Below are 16,765 nucleotides of genomic sequence, written 5' to 3'. Positions count from 1 at the left end.
ATGTGAAAGAAGAATCCTGCAACAAACAGGGGTGAAGCACACTGGTCAGAAGAAGGATGCAGAGGTGACCATAGCCTGGGCAGGGATAAGTGGCTCCCCAAGGTACTGAGTCACTTTGAGGACTATTTTTGAAGAGATTTAAAAAAAAAATATTTTTAATCTACTCAACCTCTCTTTCCTTTTTGTTTCTCTAGGACACTCCACTGCCTTTCCATTCCCCTGGGCCTGGTCAAAACACTTCTTACAGTGTTCAGCATTACAGGCCACATCAAAGAGGTTAGAGCTTCTGAGAACTTGTTTACTAGCCGCAGTGCAATGCTGTAGAAGAGCCACGCGCATGATCAGAGGTCAGGGAAGCAGACCCTACCATGACAGGCTGAGAGCCCTGGGGCTCTTTAGCCTGGAAAAGCGCAGGCTCAGGGGTGATCTGATGGCCACCTATAAGTTTATCAGGGGTGACCACCAGTATCTGGGGGAACGTTTGTTCACCAGAGCGCCCCAAGGGATGACGACTAGGTCGAATGGTCATAAACTACTACAAGACTGTTTCAGGCTGGACATAAGGAAGAATTTCTTTACTGTCCGAGCCCCCAAGGTCTGGAACAGCCTGCCACCGGAGGTGGTTCAAGTGCCTACATTGAACACCTTCAAGAGCAAACTGGATGCTCATCTTGCTGGGATCCTATGACCCCAGCTGACTTCCTGCCCTTTGGGCAGGGGGCTGGACTCGATGATCTTCTGAGGTCCCTTCCAGCCCTAATGTCTATGAAATCTATGAAATCTATGAAACTCCTAATCATATTTCAGGCCAAGGAAGTCCTGTGCTTTTCTCTCACTATAGAGGTACTAATGTGAACTTGTGGATAAAGATTCTTAGAGTCTCTTGACCCAGTGATACCAGCGATGGCAGAAGTCTTGATGATTCTCTGTAACCAAAGCAGGAATACATTTCCATTCTGTTTGGACTAGGGCTGCTTCCTGGAGTTTGTTCCTAAATCTCAGGAGTTACCTTAATTTTTCTGTAGTTTCATTTCCCCCTTCCAACACAGGTCTAGATATGCCAGATCTCTAGAATGCTTTACTGTGGTCACATTAGAGACATCCCCATATTATAGCAATGTGTCAACGTGGAAACGGTATTTTTTAGGAGCTTCTTCACTCTGATTGGTTCCTGAACAACACACTCAGCATTGCCGAACATTGCCGCTCAAAAATCAGGAATCAGCTCCCAAAAATCATATTTTTACAAAGCAAAAATGCTGGGTTCTTTTTATTTGCCTTCTGCTTTTAAGATTTGAGAGTACATATGGATCATAGAAGCACTGAGAAGTAGGGCTGGAAGGGACCTCCATAAATCATTTAGTTCAACTTCCTGAGGTTCATCCCTATCCAAACCATCTTATACAAATCCATTGCTTTTAGCAAAACTACACAGTCAACCCTGACACAATACAAGACGTAATACTGTCATATGTAAAGCCAGAGGACCAAGGTGGTCTATGTCCCGCTGCTGCAAAGGGTGTTTACATATGCTCAAGAGATCTCAGGGAAGGGGCCACAGGACATTTCCCCACTCCCACTGTCATGTTTTCAAGCTTGCCTCTACAGCCAGGAGGGCTATAAACTTCACTTGGATAGTCATATTTCTTGGGGACTTGTGAGAGAAAAAAAAGAATACTGTGAGACTTGCAATACAAGTGGGAGAGTTGGAAACACAGATATCTGAAATAAGGTGCGCACGGGCAATGGCAAATTGAAAAGTGGACATATTTGCCTCTTTTTGATAGGGTGGTGAATTCTGAAGAGGTGACTTCACTTCTAGGATGGTCAGACAAAGCCTTTTTTCATGTCTGTTCCGTTCATATGATGATTCTTCCTTGAATCCATCATATCCATCCTTTCTTATCTGTGCATTTAGAGCTGGATACATTGTTTTAAGGTGGGTCACATGTAGCTTTAACATTTCAAGGTATACAGGTAATATCTTAGCATTTTCACAACTTATGTTTTTAATGGTTTTAAGTTTTCTTAGAAAATTTCAGAAGTTGTGCTGTACATATGAGAGGGGCTTATATTTACTATTGCTCTGAATTTGTTATGCTGGAGATGATGTTTGCTTAGAAGTGAAAACAGGTGTGTAACAGTTGATTAAATTAAACATTGTAGGGAATGAAGTACACATACCAATCCATGTCTGTTTTCAAGGAGAGATATTGAAAGCACTAATCAAATGGTTGGAAATCAATAACCACACAATTCTGTCTCCTATTCTCAAAGTTATCAAGTGTATAATTCCATGTATCTTCACTTTCCATCCCAACACTGTACCTTACTGAGAGGCAATTTACAGATTCCCATAACTAGAAGTGCCCATAATTTTACATGTGGAACTTATCAGCTTGGTGTGAGCCCATACAGTCAGATCCTGTTACCCAGTTCAGGAAGATAAGTATTAGTAACCTGGGTTCTTCAGGAATCTCAAAGCTTACAAATATTGTTTTATGCTAGGACAGCCCCACTTGTGCATTAAAACTGGTGGACACTTAAAAGAAAAAGTGTCTTCTCCATAACAGAGGATTCTCAAGGCATGTAACAAAATGTCATTTTCTTGATAGCAGAATCAGGTTAGAAATTGTATAAACAGATTCACAAGCAAATTTAACATGCAACTTTGCTCTTACTGTCAAAGTTACACTTTCTTAATCAATGAGTGAGCATTAGATTTGCTGCCTTTAACTACCAAAACATGTTTTATTGCTTTTTACTTCTATTCACACAGCAGAGCCAACACAGCTGAGACACTGCAAGAGATCTAATTCATAGTTCTTTTTGTGCATTTTCAGTGGAAGTGTTTATGGATCTCTGGTTACTCACATGTGTGTAAGTCCACTTAAAGCATGAGGCTTCAGAGATGACATTAAGGGCTAGGTTCTCAAGGGGGAACTTAGACTCACTATTGCAAATCCATTTAGGTGCTTTGCCACCTACTAGAATTTGCCACTGCAAGTTAGGTGCTTAACTCTTTCCATGTATTGTTTAGGAAGAGTTAGGTGCTTAAGGATGGGATTCACAAAAAAACCCAAAAAAGAACATGCTATGCAGGCAAATAGGAAATGATGAGGAGAGGGCTACAGCTCTATCCCTAAGAAAGGGGTCGGACTCGATGATCTATTGAGGTCCCTTCCGACCCTAACATCTATGAATCTATGAAAGATCTGGGCTCCAAGCTCTGCTCCTGGTTCATGACAGTCTTGAATACCAGCATGGGTGACTGGTGGCAGTCCTCCAGCGGCCAATCTCACTGACCAGAGAGGAAGAGGGTCCCCTGTTGGCTGATCCTGCTGACCGGGGTGGGGTCCCCCAGCAGCCGATCTCATTCACCATGAAAGCACACGCGCTGCTTCCGGAAGTCCCGCGGCTTTTGCTGGCAGCCCCACGCCCCAGCCGGTGCTCGCACTGAGGGCACTGGTGCTCCCGCCTGACCCCCGGCTAAACAGGGAGCACGGCCTGGCAGGGGGTGCACCAGTGCTCCCTATGCATCGCCCCTGAATCCTGGCCTGAAGTATGGGGCCTACAGCCTGGCAGTGGTGCCTTCAAAGGTGCCACACTGCTGTGGGTATATTACCTCCTCAACCAGCAGCCTGGTAACTATGCCCATGCAGTGCTGCAGATTGGTAATTAGCTGGGAGGCTAATGTATCCCTGTTGCCCATCCAGAGGCATAACAGGGTGGTGACAAAGCATGGGGCAGCCCAGTGCCCTTAGCACAGCCATGTGGCTGTGGCAGAAGGTATTATTCCTCCTCCCCCTCCCCCCCCACCCAAGTTGGTGCTGGGACTGCTGCCCTGGTCACCCCATCTTAATTATGCTATTAATGCTGATTAGCTCTCCTAAAGAGCTGTATTGATAAAGTTGCTGGTTTACTGCTTCTGAGTTAGGAGTCAAACCACCTGCAGCAGCACAAAACATGTTTAGGGTATAGGGAATTTACCATGGACACATGGCCTAAAACAGGTCAGCCCCTCCTTGGGGAAAAAAAAAGGAGGAAGAGGAGATAATGAAGTTATGCCCTTTTTTTCTCCAAGAGCCCTTGTGTTAGAGCACTCTGCTAGGAAACAGGGGAGACAGATTCAACTACCCTCTCTGTCTGAGTCAGAAGAACTTGAATGGGGGTCCCTTCCTGCTTAGGCCAGAGCTCTACAGACTGGACCTGGGAAGTCTATTCCCAGGTTAAGCTTCTTAGTCTGTCTGATGGGAATGGTTATGTTCTGCATAAATAGTTACTGAATATTTGGATCCAGGACTGGCCAATGACTCTTCCTGGTCTCAAATGAATACAGAATGAATACCTTGCTGTGTACATAATCCTCCTTTCTCTTTCAAGACCCTAGATGAGCTTGCAGGACCAGCAGCTAGGGGATAGCAGTGTTTAATACTTGTAAATTGAGCACATTTAACTTGAAACTGCACAGCACCATTTTTACTGAGTCATTTTTCAGCCTAGCTCTGAACTTTAGGACCATGGGTCACAATAAACATAGAACCTTGTACAGAAGGTAGACTACATGCGGCTCACCATGTACAAAACGCCTGCTGAGTTTTACCCAAGTAAGGCGCCTATACAAGTACGGCAAAGCTGCTCCGACACACTCTAATTACAGCACATTGGAACAGACTTGATTAATCAATTAATTAGTCTGCTGGAGCGTGGTACCTATTGTGCTCCAGCAGACTCTAGCGTCACATGTGTCAACATGAAAAATGGTGGCGGGGGCACTTTAACTAAAGCTTATTCAACAAGCTTTAGTTAAAGCTCCCCTGCCACCATTTTTTTACTGTGGGGACACTGATACATGTGATGCTCCGGGTGTGGCTCTCAGAGCCATTTTAATTAATGCACCCCCCTCCATTCCTAGAGCACATGTATAACTGCCATCAATATGTCCTTATGGTTGCAAATGCACAGCTTTGGCAAAGCTTTCCTTCCACTGCAGGTCTATCAACAGGATGAAGAGACTAAATAAGGTTAGGTTTGCTTTGCTTTGCTAGTTCATAATTTATGGAATGAGAACACAATTCTATTTAGCTTGTCTTTCAATAACCACTTGCTGAAAGATGTGAATTTTGTTTGGTAATCTTTAATGTTAATACTTTCATGGCATTTATGAACAAAAGGGTACTTCATTATAGTTTTCTTTGGCGTTTAATAAATATTAAAGAAAGGTTGCTTTTAATACCCCTGCAATACTTGGCTAGCATTAGTGTTCATTGTTCTTCAATTTCATCATTTACAAACAGGAAATATATCACAATATGGACATTTAATTAAACTACAGTCAAAGGAGATACTTCATGCAGCTATGCATGTTAGGAGAGTACTTCAATGGAACAACCATTATCATGGAAATCCATATATTTTAGTCATTGAATTTCAGGTCCACAAGTACTTTTTGCCTTCTATAATATTTACTTAAGCATTTTCCACTTCATATGACCTAAACAGTAGCCTTTCACTGTATGAGTATTATTTTGAAAAAGGACATTTCCCTATAAAGTGCACAGTACTTATTGGTACCCAATTACTTTGAGTTTTCTAGAATTCTCAAATAACATTTGAATCATTGTCCTAAATGTAGGGGGGAAAAAATCATAATTGGATTTATCTGCCTGATGTCAAATGTGACCCTTTACACATCTGAAATGTAAAAAGATTGGGTCAGAGTATTATATTGTGCATGACTTGTTTGTGTATTCTGGCAAGGCTCATAATCTAACAAAGATAAGGTCTTCAGGAAAGCTGTTCTATTAGGGCTATCAAGAATTAATTTGCCTTGCTGTGACAGGAACTATTCATCCCCTTTGATCCAATTTCCACTGAAGAAATATCTTGTTTTGGTCCTTACCTTAAGGCAGCTTGTCATCCAGACATACTAAGCAATATCTTGGCCCCATTGAAAGTAATGGAAAAAATTGCTACCAATTTCAGTGGTATTAGTTTTTCAAATACTGTCTAGTAAGTGAATAGGAAATCACAGTCTACTTAGTAATTCTTTTGGCCCCAACTGCAAATGAGGTCAATGACTTTGAGAGTCACATGACAGATTTGTATAGGTCATCATAACTGTTAGCATGCTGTATACCTTTTTGGCTACTGTTTATCTTTGGGCAGCCGTAGTAAGAGCTTTATATACGTTACAAATATCTCAATATGCTATATTTCACCTCATGTATTATATGACCCAACTTTAAAACCTGCGCTCACATAAGCAGTATATTGGAGGTGATTACACTGGAGTGTGTCAGTACTGATGGATTTCTCAAATGGGTATGGGTTTTTTTCAGAGTTATTGTAACATTGGGTATGCCTTTCGAAGAGCAGATATGACAGTTTGTCTCCCCACCTTTCATCCCCTCGCCCCCTTGTATTTCATACCCCGTGGTTTGTCTTGTGATAATTAGAAATTCAGTCAAAGGCTAAGGTTAGATTCTTAGCTGTACTTTGCAAGAGGTACAGGACCAGGCTGGGGACAGGAGCAGGTGATTTCTCATCAACTTCCCAGCTTCCAGATTTTGGACAAGGCACTGCCCAGGACCCACTGGAATGTAAAGCATCTCCTGGAGGTCAGGGTTATGAAGCTTTTCCGTCTGAAATTGCTCCCTCACTCCTGAGGCCATTCCTACATCTTCCTCTCCTTTTACAGCTTATACAGAAAGATGGTCTTTCCTGGTTTTCTGTGGGTTGCACTCCATTGTGTTCCCATTCTTTCCCTCTCCTTTCACATCTTCAGACTTCCCTCTGGGACACCCTTACCCTAGGACAGCATAGCTGGGGGGGGAGGGGGATTCAGCCCTACAAAAGCAAAGGAAATCTTATTCTTAACAGGTATTCCCCAGGTGTCATTTTGCTCCCTTTAGGGCACCTGCCATTAGCCAGGACAGCACAACAAAATGGCTGCACTGTGGGACAGGATCAGGCCTTTAGCAATCCAAGAGCCATTCTTCTGTATAAGCAGGGTTACACAAATACATATATCCAAATGTGCTGCAAGAGACAGATTGGAAGATGTTTGACATTATCTAGATGCATTAGTCAGCATGTTTTAGGCCTGTTTCTCATCTTTATTACACCTACTTAATTGAGCAGTGAAAATGCCTATTTAAAGATCCCCCATACTAAAAAATGAATATTCCCTTACAGCTTCAAGTTAGCAATGCTCATGTGGCTTACTCTCATAAGATAAAACCCAGCCAGCTGCCCAGTGTAAAGAAAACAATATTTTGCTAGTGTTAGTGTATGTGTGGGGGGGCAAATTAGCATGGAAAATAACACAAATATAAATCGGAGGCTCCATGGACATGTAAACATTCACCTTTTCTAAATAGTTGCTAACCTTTTCTTCCACCGTTGTTGGCTGCTCACCTCCTCCCCAAACTGTGCTGCCAGGTGCAGTAGTCTGGGAGCTGACCTTGCCTGTGAAGACTGAGGTGAAGAAGGCATTGAATACTTCAGCTTTTTCTACAGCCTCTGTTACTAGGTTGCCTCCCCTATTTAGTAAAGGACCCATGCTTTCCCTGATCTTCCTCTTGTTACTAACATACTTGTAGAAACCCTTCTTGTCACCCTTCACATCCCGTGCTAGCTGCAACTCTGTGCTTTGGCCTTCCTGACTTCATCCCTGCATGCCTGAGCAATGCTCTTATACTCCTCCCTGTTTGTTTGTCCAAGTTTCCAATTTGGGTAAGCTTTGTTTTTGTGTTTTAGTTTACTGAAGAGTTCCCTGCTAAGCTAAGCTGCTCTTCGGTCATACTTGCTATTCTTCCTGCACAGTAGGATGGTTTTTTCCTGGACCCTCAGTAAGATTTCTTTAAAGTTTAGCCAACTCTTCCGGTCTCCTTTCCCACTCAGGCTGGCCTCCCAGGGGATCTTGCCCTGGAGTTCCCAGAGTTGAAGTCTGCTTCTCTTAAGTCCAGAGTCCATATTTGGACACTCTGCTGCAGTGGCGTACTATCAGTCTCTGGTGCCTGGGGGCCAATGCCTGCATTTGTACCCCCACCCCACCCCAGGGATGATCCGAACAGGTTGTGGGGCCCCCTCTTCCACCCCATGGCACTTCCATGGGGAAATTAACATCACAGCACAACAGATGCTGGGGGAGGGCTGGTGGCTGGAATTTCCAGCTGGAACAGGTAAAAAAAATGTACAACCCGCTGGATGGGCCACAAACCAAATGTGGGAAGCGCCATGGCCTCTCCGGCGGCACCCCCCAGCTGGTGCCCAGGGGCCATGGCCCCCTCTCTCCCCCACCGTCAGTACACCACTGCTCTGCTGCCCTCCTTCCTTCCTTTCCTTAAGATCCTGAACTCAATCACCTTGTGGTCACTGCTGCCCAAGTTGCCATCTGCTACTACATTCCCCACCAATTCTTGCCTGCTTTTGAGCAGCCGGTCAAGAAGAGCATGGCCCCTAGTTGACCTCACCAGCACTTACACCAGGAAACTGTCCTCAACACGCTCCAAAAACTTCCTGGATTGCCTGCGCAATACTGCTGTATTGCTGTCCCAGCAGATGTCAGGGTGATTGAAATCCCTCATGAGAACTAGGGCCTGTGATCAGGAAACTTCTGCTAGCTGTTTGAAGAAAGCCTATCCACCACTTCCTTCTGGTCTGGTCATCTATAGCAGACCCCCACCACAACATCACCCTTGTTGCTCTCCCCTCTGACTCTAATCCAGAGATTTTCAATAAGACTATCTCCAGTTTCATACTGGAGCAATCATATGGCTCTTTTACATAAAGTGCAATCCCTCCTCTTCTCCCCTGCCTGTCCTTCCTGAACAGTTTGTACCCATTCATGACTGTGCTTCAGTCATGTGAGCTATCCTACCAAGCCTCTGCTATTCCACTCACGGCATAGTTCTATGACTGTGCAAGGACTTCCAATTCTTTCTGCTTGTTTCCCAGGCTCTGTATAGGCACCTGAGGTAACTAGACAATTGCCCTACTTTCTCAGGAAGAATGAGAAGGGCTCCTCTGTTGCCCCCTCCTGCTTGCATTTCTTCCAGGTCACCCACTTCCGCACTTACCTCAGGGCTTTGGTCTCCATCCCCCGGCAAACCTAGTTTAAAACTCTACTTAGTAGGTTAGCAAGCCTGTTTGCAAACATATTCTATCCTCTCGTCGTCAGGTGGATTCCATCTCTTCCTAACAATCCTTCTTCTTGGAACAACATCCTGTGGTCAATGAAGCCAAAACCCTACTGGTGACATCAGTTGTGCATCCATACATTGATCTGCAGGATGCATACACTCCTATCCAGGCCCTTTCCCTTGACTGGAAGGATCAAGGAGAACATCACCTAATGCCCCTGTCCCCTTCACTCTTGCACCCCGAGCCCTGTAGTCACTTTTGATCTGCTCAGGGTCTCCCCTGGCAGTATCATTGGTGCCCACATGGATGGGAAGCATTGCGTAGTAGTGAGAGGGCTGGATCCTTCTGTGACGTCTTGGATCCGGGCTCCAGGCAAGCAGCAGACCTCCTGAGACAACAAGTCAGGCTGGCAGATGAATGCTTCTATCCATGTCAAAAGGGAGTCTCCAACCACCATCGTCCATCACTTCTTGGTAGCAGTGGTCTTGATCCTTTCAACCTTTGGAAGGCCTGGACATCCTCCCACACCAATGAAATGTGCTCCTCCTCTGTTGCTAGAGCTCCGTATGTATTCTCCAGAAAAGCTGCTGCAGGTGGAGATGAAGATTTGTGCTTGCTGCCAGAGGTCACAAGGTTCTAGCATCCACCTTCCTGGGAGTCCATGTCCTCTTCCTTCTCTAGCGCCGCCTTTGGCAGTCCTTCCTCCACAGTCCTAGAGCTCTCCCACAGCACTGAATTGATGGATGAAGTCCTCATGGTGGAGGATGCTTCGGAGCCTTGCCATGTCCTCCTAGTGCTCTTGCCTATTCCCTGAGGGACACCACAAGAAAGCACCATTTACATCACAGGCACTCCCCAACCTGGCTGTCACTGGCTGCAGTCTCCACAGTGCCAAACCAAGGACCTGGGTGAAGACTCAATAGTGAGCAGTCCTGCCTAGACAAACAACTCACAGGTGCAAGCAGAGGTAGTGGCAGCGGCTCTGACATTGTAATGTCCTCCAGTCATTTCTCTGGGTCTCTTAATCCACTGGCTTTTGCTGCACTTCTTCCAAGTAGACCTTCCCTAGCAAATTCATCTGTAGACTGACCAGTTTACTGTTCCTTGGTCCTAAAAGGTTTTTTTCCCTACTTTCTCCCACCACAATTAAAGGCTCCCCTTCAAAGAGAGGAGTGGCTAACTGCCCTGTGAACTGACCTGCAAACTGCTTGCAAACAGCTTCTCTGTTTCTTGTCCCTGTTCACTCACTCCCTGGTTGCTTGAGGGGTCTCATTGTATACTCTGCTGGGCCTGGACTGAGAAGGAGCAGAGGGGGGCTTCAGAGCAGCACCAGGGACATGGAGGACAAGTGTGCCCACTGCTGCTGTGACTGTCCCTGGCTGAGCCCAGCTCTGTGCAGGGTTTGGCTGGAGCAGTAAGGAGTGGCTCGGGAGCTCTTCCCCACCCACCCCGGTGCAATCAAAGACAGTGGTAGGTGGTAATGGTGCATGAGAGAGAGAGGAAAGGAAGGGGAGGAGAAGGGATGTGCCACTGAGCATGGAAGGGAAGGGAGAGGGGGATTCTTACTTGTTTTAGAGACTTAAAGAAGTCCCTGGCTGCTGTTCCTGCAGCATGATCAACTGAAAGGGGTGGGAGTGGTGCATCTGCACAACTGTACCTCCTCAGAACTGCTCCTGATACAGCCCAATGTTTTTATTCTATTTAACCTTCTTCTTTTCTTTAGGATCATGAACTCTGTCATTTCATGATCATTGTCTCCCAAGTTGTTCTCCATCTTCAGCTTCTACATCATTTCACCCCAGTTAGTAAGAAGCAAATTGATAAAAGCCTCCTCTCTTTGGTTTCTCTACTTCCTGTACCAAAAAGTGATCCTTAATGGTTGTATTAGGGAACTTGCTTGACTGAGTGCCCTGCTGTATTACCTTCCAGCACACCTTCTTCTGCTTCTTTTGGGCACCTACCCTAAATATCACCAACACTACTAGCAAAAATCAGTGAAGGCTTGAATTAAAAAGAGTGATTCCTCTTCCAAAGTCTGACTATTATGCTTATTCATTCTCCAGCAGGAGCATAATGGAAGAGGCAGTAAAGTACCTGCAAGAATTATACTGTTATTTGTTGGCCTTGGAGACTGCTAAGGTGGTTTCTAGGTTCTGGTCTACAATCCTACTTGTGCATATGGCCCTCAATAGTCCTGGATCACACAGTGAATGATGCAGTGATTTAAGTGAAAAAATTGGATTGTCACTCACCCATAGAGTCATCTGCACACTCACTGTACTTGACTCAACCACTCCCTCTATGGCACCATATTCCTTAATTGTAAGAGACTTGCAACAACAATCATTTCATAGTACTATAAGGATACATCATCCTTTGCAGTGATATAGAACAAGGGGCCAACCATATTAGCTTAAACAGAATGGAAAGAATTTGGTGGAAGATACCTATTCTGACGAACTTGCAATCTATTGGTAATCCCTCAGTCTTGTGACATCTATTCCTTGCAGATAGACATTCCCTGCCTACACAGGGATCTGCCACTGGGGACCAGGTTGGAGGATACAAGCTTTAAGTTAGATATGAGCAAGTCATGACAACAAGAAAAGTAGCAAGCAGATGGCATGTGGGGCTTAACTACCCCTAGTGCGTGATTCTTCACTGGATTAAGTGTAGTTTACCCTGGTTGGAGTTTTCATAATCTGTCAACTACAGTTTTGTTCATTATACCAGTATACATTGTTCCTGCCCTACATTCCCACCTGTTAAATGGGAATAACGACAATTTGGTTTGTTCATTTGCAGTGAGTTCTGGAGCACAGGGTGTTTCCTTACTATGTGTTTGTGCAGTAACTAGCAAATGAAGGCACTGATTTCAGTTGCAGCCTTTAGATGTTATTAGAACACGGTAAGTAAAGGCTAGGAGACCCAAAGATGCCTAAGGGCAAAAATGGAAAAATCCCCACTGAATATTGCTTCTATTTCTTTGGAAGTCTCAACCTAAACTGAGTTGCTCCTGATGTCATTGTTTCAGGCTCTTGACTTAAAGCACCATGGTCCTGTCTCAATCCAATTGTACCTTGTTTTTGTTTTCTTTTTTAGAGAAAGGACAGAGGTTGCTAATGAAGCTTTGCCTCTTGTTTGAGAGTGATGCTCCTTTTATACTGAGGGCAATTTCTTAGGTTTAAGTATGTAACTTCCCAGGCAGGCCTTGCAGTAAGCAATATTTTATCTAGACTTGCATTCTGGTAAGACAAAGCAGACAATACATATGGTATTAGAAGAAAACACATCAGAAGTGGTTTATAAACTTTTTTATTTTATTTTTTAACTACAAATGAAGAGAGACTAGTGTTTTGTTCAAAAACATAGATCTCAGTCAAAATACTCTGCAGTTAAACTAGCTTGGAACATTTCATAAGGAAACCCCAGCACATTTAAATATGATTCAATAACTAATTACCTTTAGCAATAATTTAGTAAGGAGGACGTGAAGACAGAAAAAAAAAAGATTTCTGGGAGCTGAAAGGTTCAAGGAAATAGATTAGCACTGTGAATCTAATTACTCTAGGGAGTGGGAGCAGGATAAGGGCTCCAGACTACAAGAGAAAGAGGGCTGCAGAGGGGCTTAGATTATAAGTAGAATATGAACTTCAAGGGCCAAAGGTCTCTGATACTATATTGCACACCATCATTGTTCTGGTGTCTCTAGAGAGTAGATTTCCATCACCATCTGCTACTTAGTGGATTTTTACATCTGTCTTTCCCACAGTGGGAACAGAATAAAAACTGATGCGAGCATACCTAAACAAGAATGGATGGAAATCATGGACTTTAAAGCTTTTATCCAGCTTTATAACACATGCATATAGTCTTTTCTTTGGACAACAGAGGGAAATCTTATTTCAGAACATGCCAAAGGTATACTTAAAGTTAGGCTACAGCGTTAGAAAATCTGGATATCTTTACACATGATCTGGGGTGGAGGTGAGGACTTGTTTTAATTAGAGCAGCTCTGAGATCTGCTCTAATTAAAGCACCCACAGTGTCATGTGTATTCAGCATGCCGTGTTTCAAAATGGCGGCTGGGGTGCTTTAACTATAGCTTGTTCAATGAGCTTTAGTTAAAGTGCCCTTGCTTCTGTTTTGAAGTGTGGAGACATGGACTATATGTGAACCAGAGTCTGCTCCAATGCATGCTAATTAGCACAGGTCAGAGCAGAGAACTGGCACATATATAGGTGCCCTCTGGGTCTATATGCCTTGCTGTAATGATAAAGACAACTTATAGCCTTACAAAAAAGCAAAGGGAAAAACTGAATGGAATCTGAAAGTTAAGTAGCTTGGGCATGGATTTTACCACCTTTGTTTTACCTAATCAGTATGGGTAGGAAAGTAATCGTATAAAGTAAAAACTAGATATTTCTATTCTATTTGATGAAAGGCTTCATTATGTAACAATGAGTTCTTAGCTGCTCTTGCCTTTTGCTATCACATCAAAACACTACAGTCTAAAGTCTCTAGGGCTAGGGACAGAAGTTAACCGGGTTAAGTGATCAGAAACTGGTTTAAACCTGTAACAGATCAGATGTTCAGTGCACATAAACCAGTTTCAAAATGGCTGAAACTTATTTAAGATAAACCTGGTTGAATGTAGTATCAAACTTAACTGATTTGGGTCAAACTGGTTTATGAAACTTCTGTCCCAGACCCCTCCCTCCATAGTCCCCTAGCATGCTTTTCAGCCCTGGGCTGGGCTGTGCTGTCTGCTCCAGCAGAGAAGGGTTGGGTGGGGGAGAGAGAGGTGTGGCAGGGACTGACTCCCTCCCACCCAAAGCAAACCCGGGCTGGGATCTGGGACCAGCAAGGGGAGTTAAACCCACCTTCCCCCAAGTACAGAGCTTCCCTGCTGCTAAACATACTGAAACTTACTGCTGGCTGTGACTGTGGGTTAAAAATCCCAGAGGCACCTGGAAGCAGGAAGATGCAGTGATGAGCAACCCTGCAGAATCCTGCTATTGTGATTCTGAACTGCAAATCCCAGAGACCTCGGGGGCAGCAGGAAGAGGAAGCAAACACACAGCCCATGAAGAGCTGTGCTCTAGTGCCCCCCAGTTTCTGGCCTGAGCCACTGCAGGCACATAGCTGCATTTCCTGAATTAAAAGTAAATGTGTGTCCAGTTGTTTCTCAGTTTAATCTCTGCAGCTTAGACTAACCTGCAAAGACTGAATCAATTCAGCCTCGGACTTTTTGATTGTCTGTATTTAGCCTTTAAGTCTAAGCGTATGGGCATACACGCATTTTGGAACCATTTTCACCAGTGATTCATTCAGTGTTAAAGCCGAAGCAGCTTTGTTACATTTAAACCATTCTGAGCTGGACCACGCACAAGTCAGAACATAGCAGCTGTCACCCTTTTAAAATGTTCCCGTTTCAAGATGGCTCCAAATGTACTTGTGTCCATTCCCTCTATCTGCTCCTCATCCCCTATAGACTGTTTCTCAACTCTCCCATGCACACCACTGTTCTCTCTTCTACACCCACTCCCTATATCCTCATACCCATCTCTTCATTTATAACATTCTTTCCAGGCCATAATGTTTACAAAACGATGTAATATTTAAAGAAGAACTAGTATAGCAATCCATCACTGGTAAAACTATTTCAATAACTGTGACCCACAGTGTGTGTACAGAGGGGTGGAGAGCAAGAAAATAGAGACTGCCAAATAGTCCAAATTTTACAAGGCCTCATGAAGTCTGAGGTTTTTACTAACCTCGCAAGCTATTTCTTGGATTGGCAAGTTCCACATCTCAAAGCCGTGTTGATGAGTCTATATATTTGGTAATCTCAGGGAATCTTTTCCCTTCAAAGGTGATTCAATTTAATACAAGAGTGATCTAGCTAAGGAAAGAATGTGTGTTATAGAATAAGATGGAGGAACATGTTCCCTCTAATACATTTTACCAGCTATTCTGGCACAGTGGGAAACCTTTTATATTATGCATCTATTTTACATTTGCACTAGTCCATTTATATCAATGTTGTCTATAACATTTTGTATCATTGTATTTGTCCTTTTTCCCCACTACAATTATTCTTTCTTCTGTACATAATCTTGGTTTCTTTATTCCCAGTCTCTCCATAGTTCAATAAGTTTCAAGAAATGGATTTCAAAATAAATCCTGTGATTTCAGTATATTCTGAAGTTGTCCTTTATTTGGAATGGCAAAATACAAACAACACTATGTTCAGGAAAATCTCTACAAGATGCTGTTAAGGGAAGTATATTAATATGCCATTCCTTATGTATCATAACAGCATTCAAAAACTATGTGCACTCGTGTTTCATAAACAAACTATGTAACAACTATGAAGAAGACAAGCATAACTTTGGCATCATGATGCCTTCAGTTTGTCAGCCAGTGTCTCCTCGTTTGGCTCTGGTAGTCAATAGTTCTTTGTAGAGGGGGTAAGTTGCTCTGGTTTAGCCTTCACATACCACAGGGCAAGGGTGGGCAGACAGAAAATTACTGTGGAGAAAGTGTTCAGTGGTAAGTTCTCATTTTTTACCTCGCTGTACTTTGTTCATTTGTCTATAACCTAAGTCCCATTGACTTTCAATGTGACTTGAGTTTCTAAATGCTGAAATCACTTTTGAAAATGAGACTTAGGCCCTAACTGACTCAGTCACTTTTGAAAAATCTTACCCTTCTTCCTATGAGGAGATGAATTTTCTGTTTTCCCACTGGAGTCAATGGAGAAATTTAGATTGATTGCAATGGGTGCAGAATAAGGTCTACAGGGTTTAGCACATGGCTGGACCAGACATGACATTCAGGCTAGGGACAGAAGTTACACATAAACCAGGTTAAGTGATCAGAAACTGGTTTACACCTGTAACAGAACAGATGCTCACTACACAGAAACCAGTTTCAAAATAGCTGAAACTGATTTAAGTTAAATTTGGTGGAATGCAGTATCAGACATAACTGATTTGGGTCAAACTGATTTACTAAACTTCTGTCCTAGACCCCTTCCTGATTCAAGTTAAATCACAGCCCCCAAGCATCCCAGCATGCTTTCCAGCCCTGGGCTGGGCTCTCTGCTGCAGAGAGCAGGGCTGGCCCCGCCCCTCTGTCCCTAGCTGGAGCAGTGAGGGCTGGTTGACAAGCAGGTATGGGTGGCAAGCCTGGCTAGGGAGGCAGCCTAGTCTACAGGAAAGGACTGCCCCCACCCCAGGCAAACCCAAGCTGGGGTCTGGGGCCAGGGATGGGGTTTAAACACCCCTTCTCCTGCTCAAACTTACCACTGGCTGCAACTGTGGACTACAAATCCTAGAGGCACTTGGAAGAGGAAGTGACAAACAACTCTGCAGAGTCCTACTGTTGTGATTGCAGACTGCAATTCCCAGAGACCTCGGAGGCAGCAGGAAGAGGAAGTGAGCATACAGCCAGAGAACTGTGCTCTAGCACCTCCCAACTTCTGGTTTGAGCCACTGCAGGCATGTGGCTACAGTTCCTGAATCAAAGGTAAATGTCTGTTCACTTCTGTTTCAATTTAATCGGTACAGCTTAGACTAACCTGCAAAGACTAAATCGATTCAGCCTTGGGATT

Source organism: Alligator mississippiensis, chromosome 5 (genome assembly GCF_030867095.1).
Source record: "Alligator mississippiensis isolate rAllMis1 chromosome 5, rAllMis1, whole genome shotgun sequence".
Classification (NCBI taxonomy): Eukaryota; Metazoa; Chordata; order Crocodylia; family Alligatoridae; genus Alligator; species Alligator mississippiensis.
Note: the sequence above shows the minus strand (reverse complement) of the source record.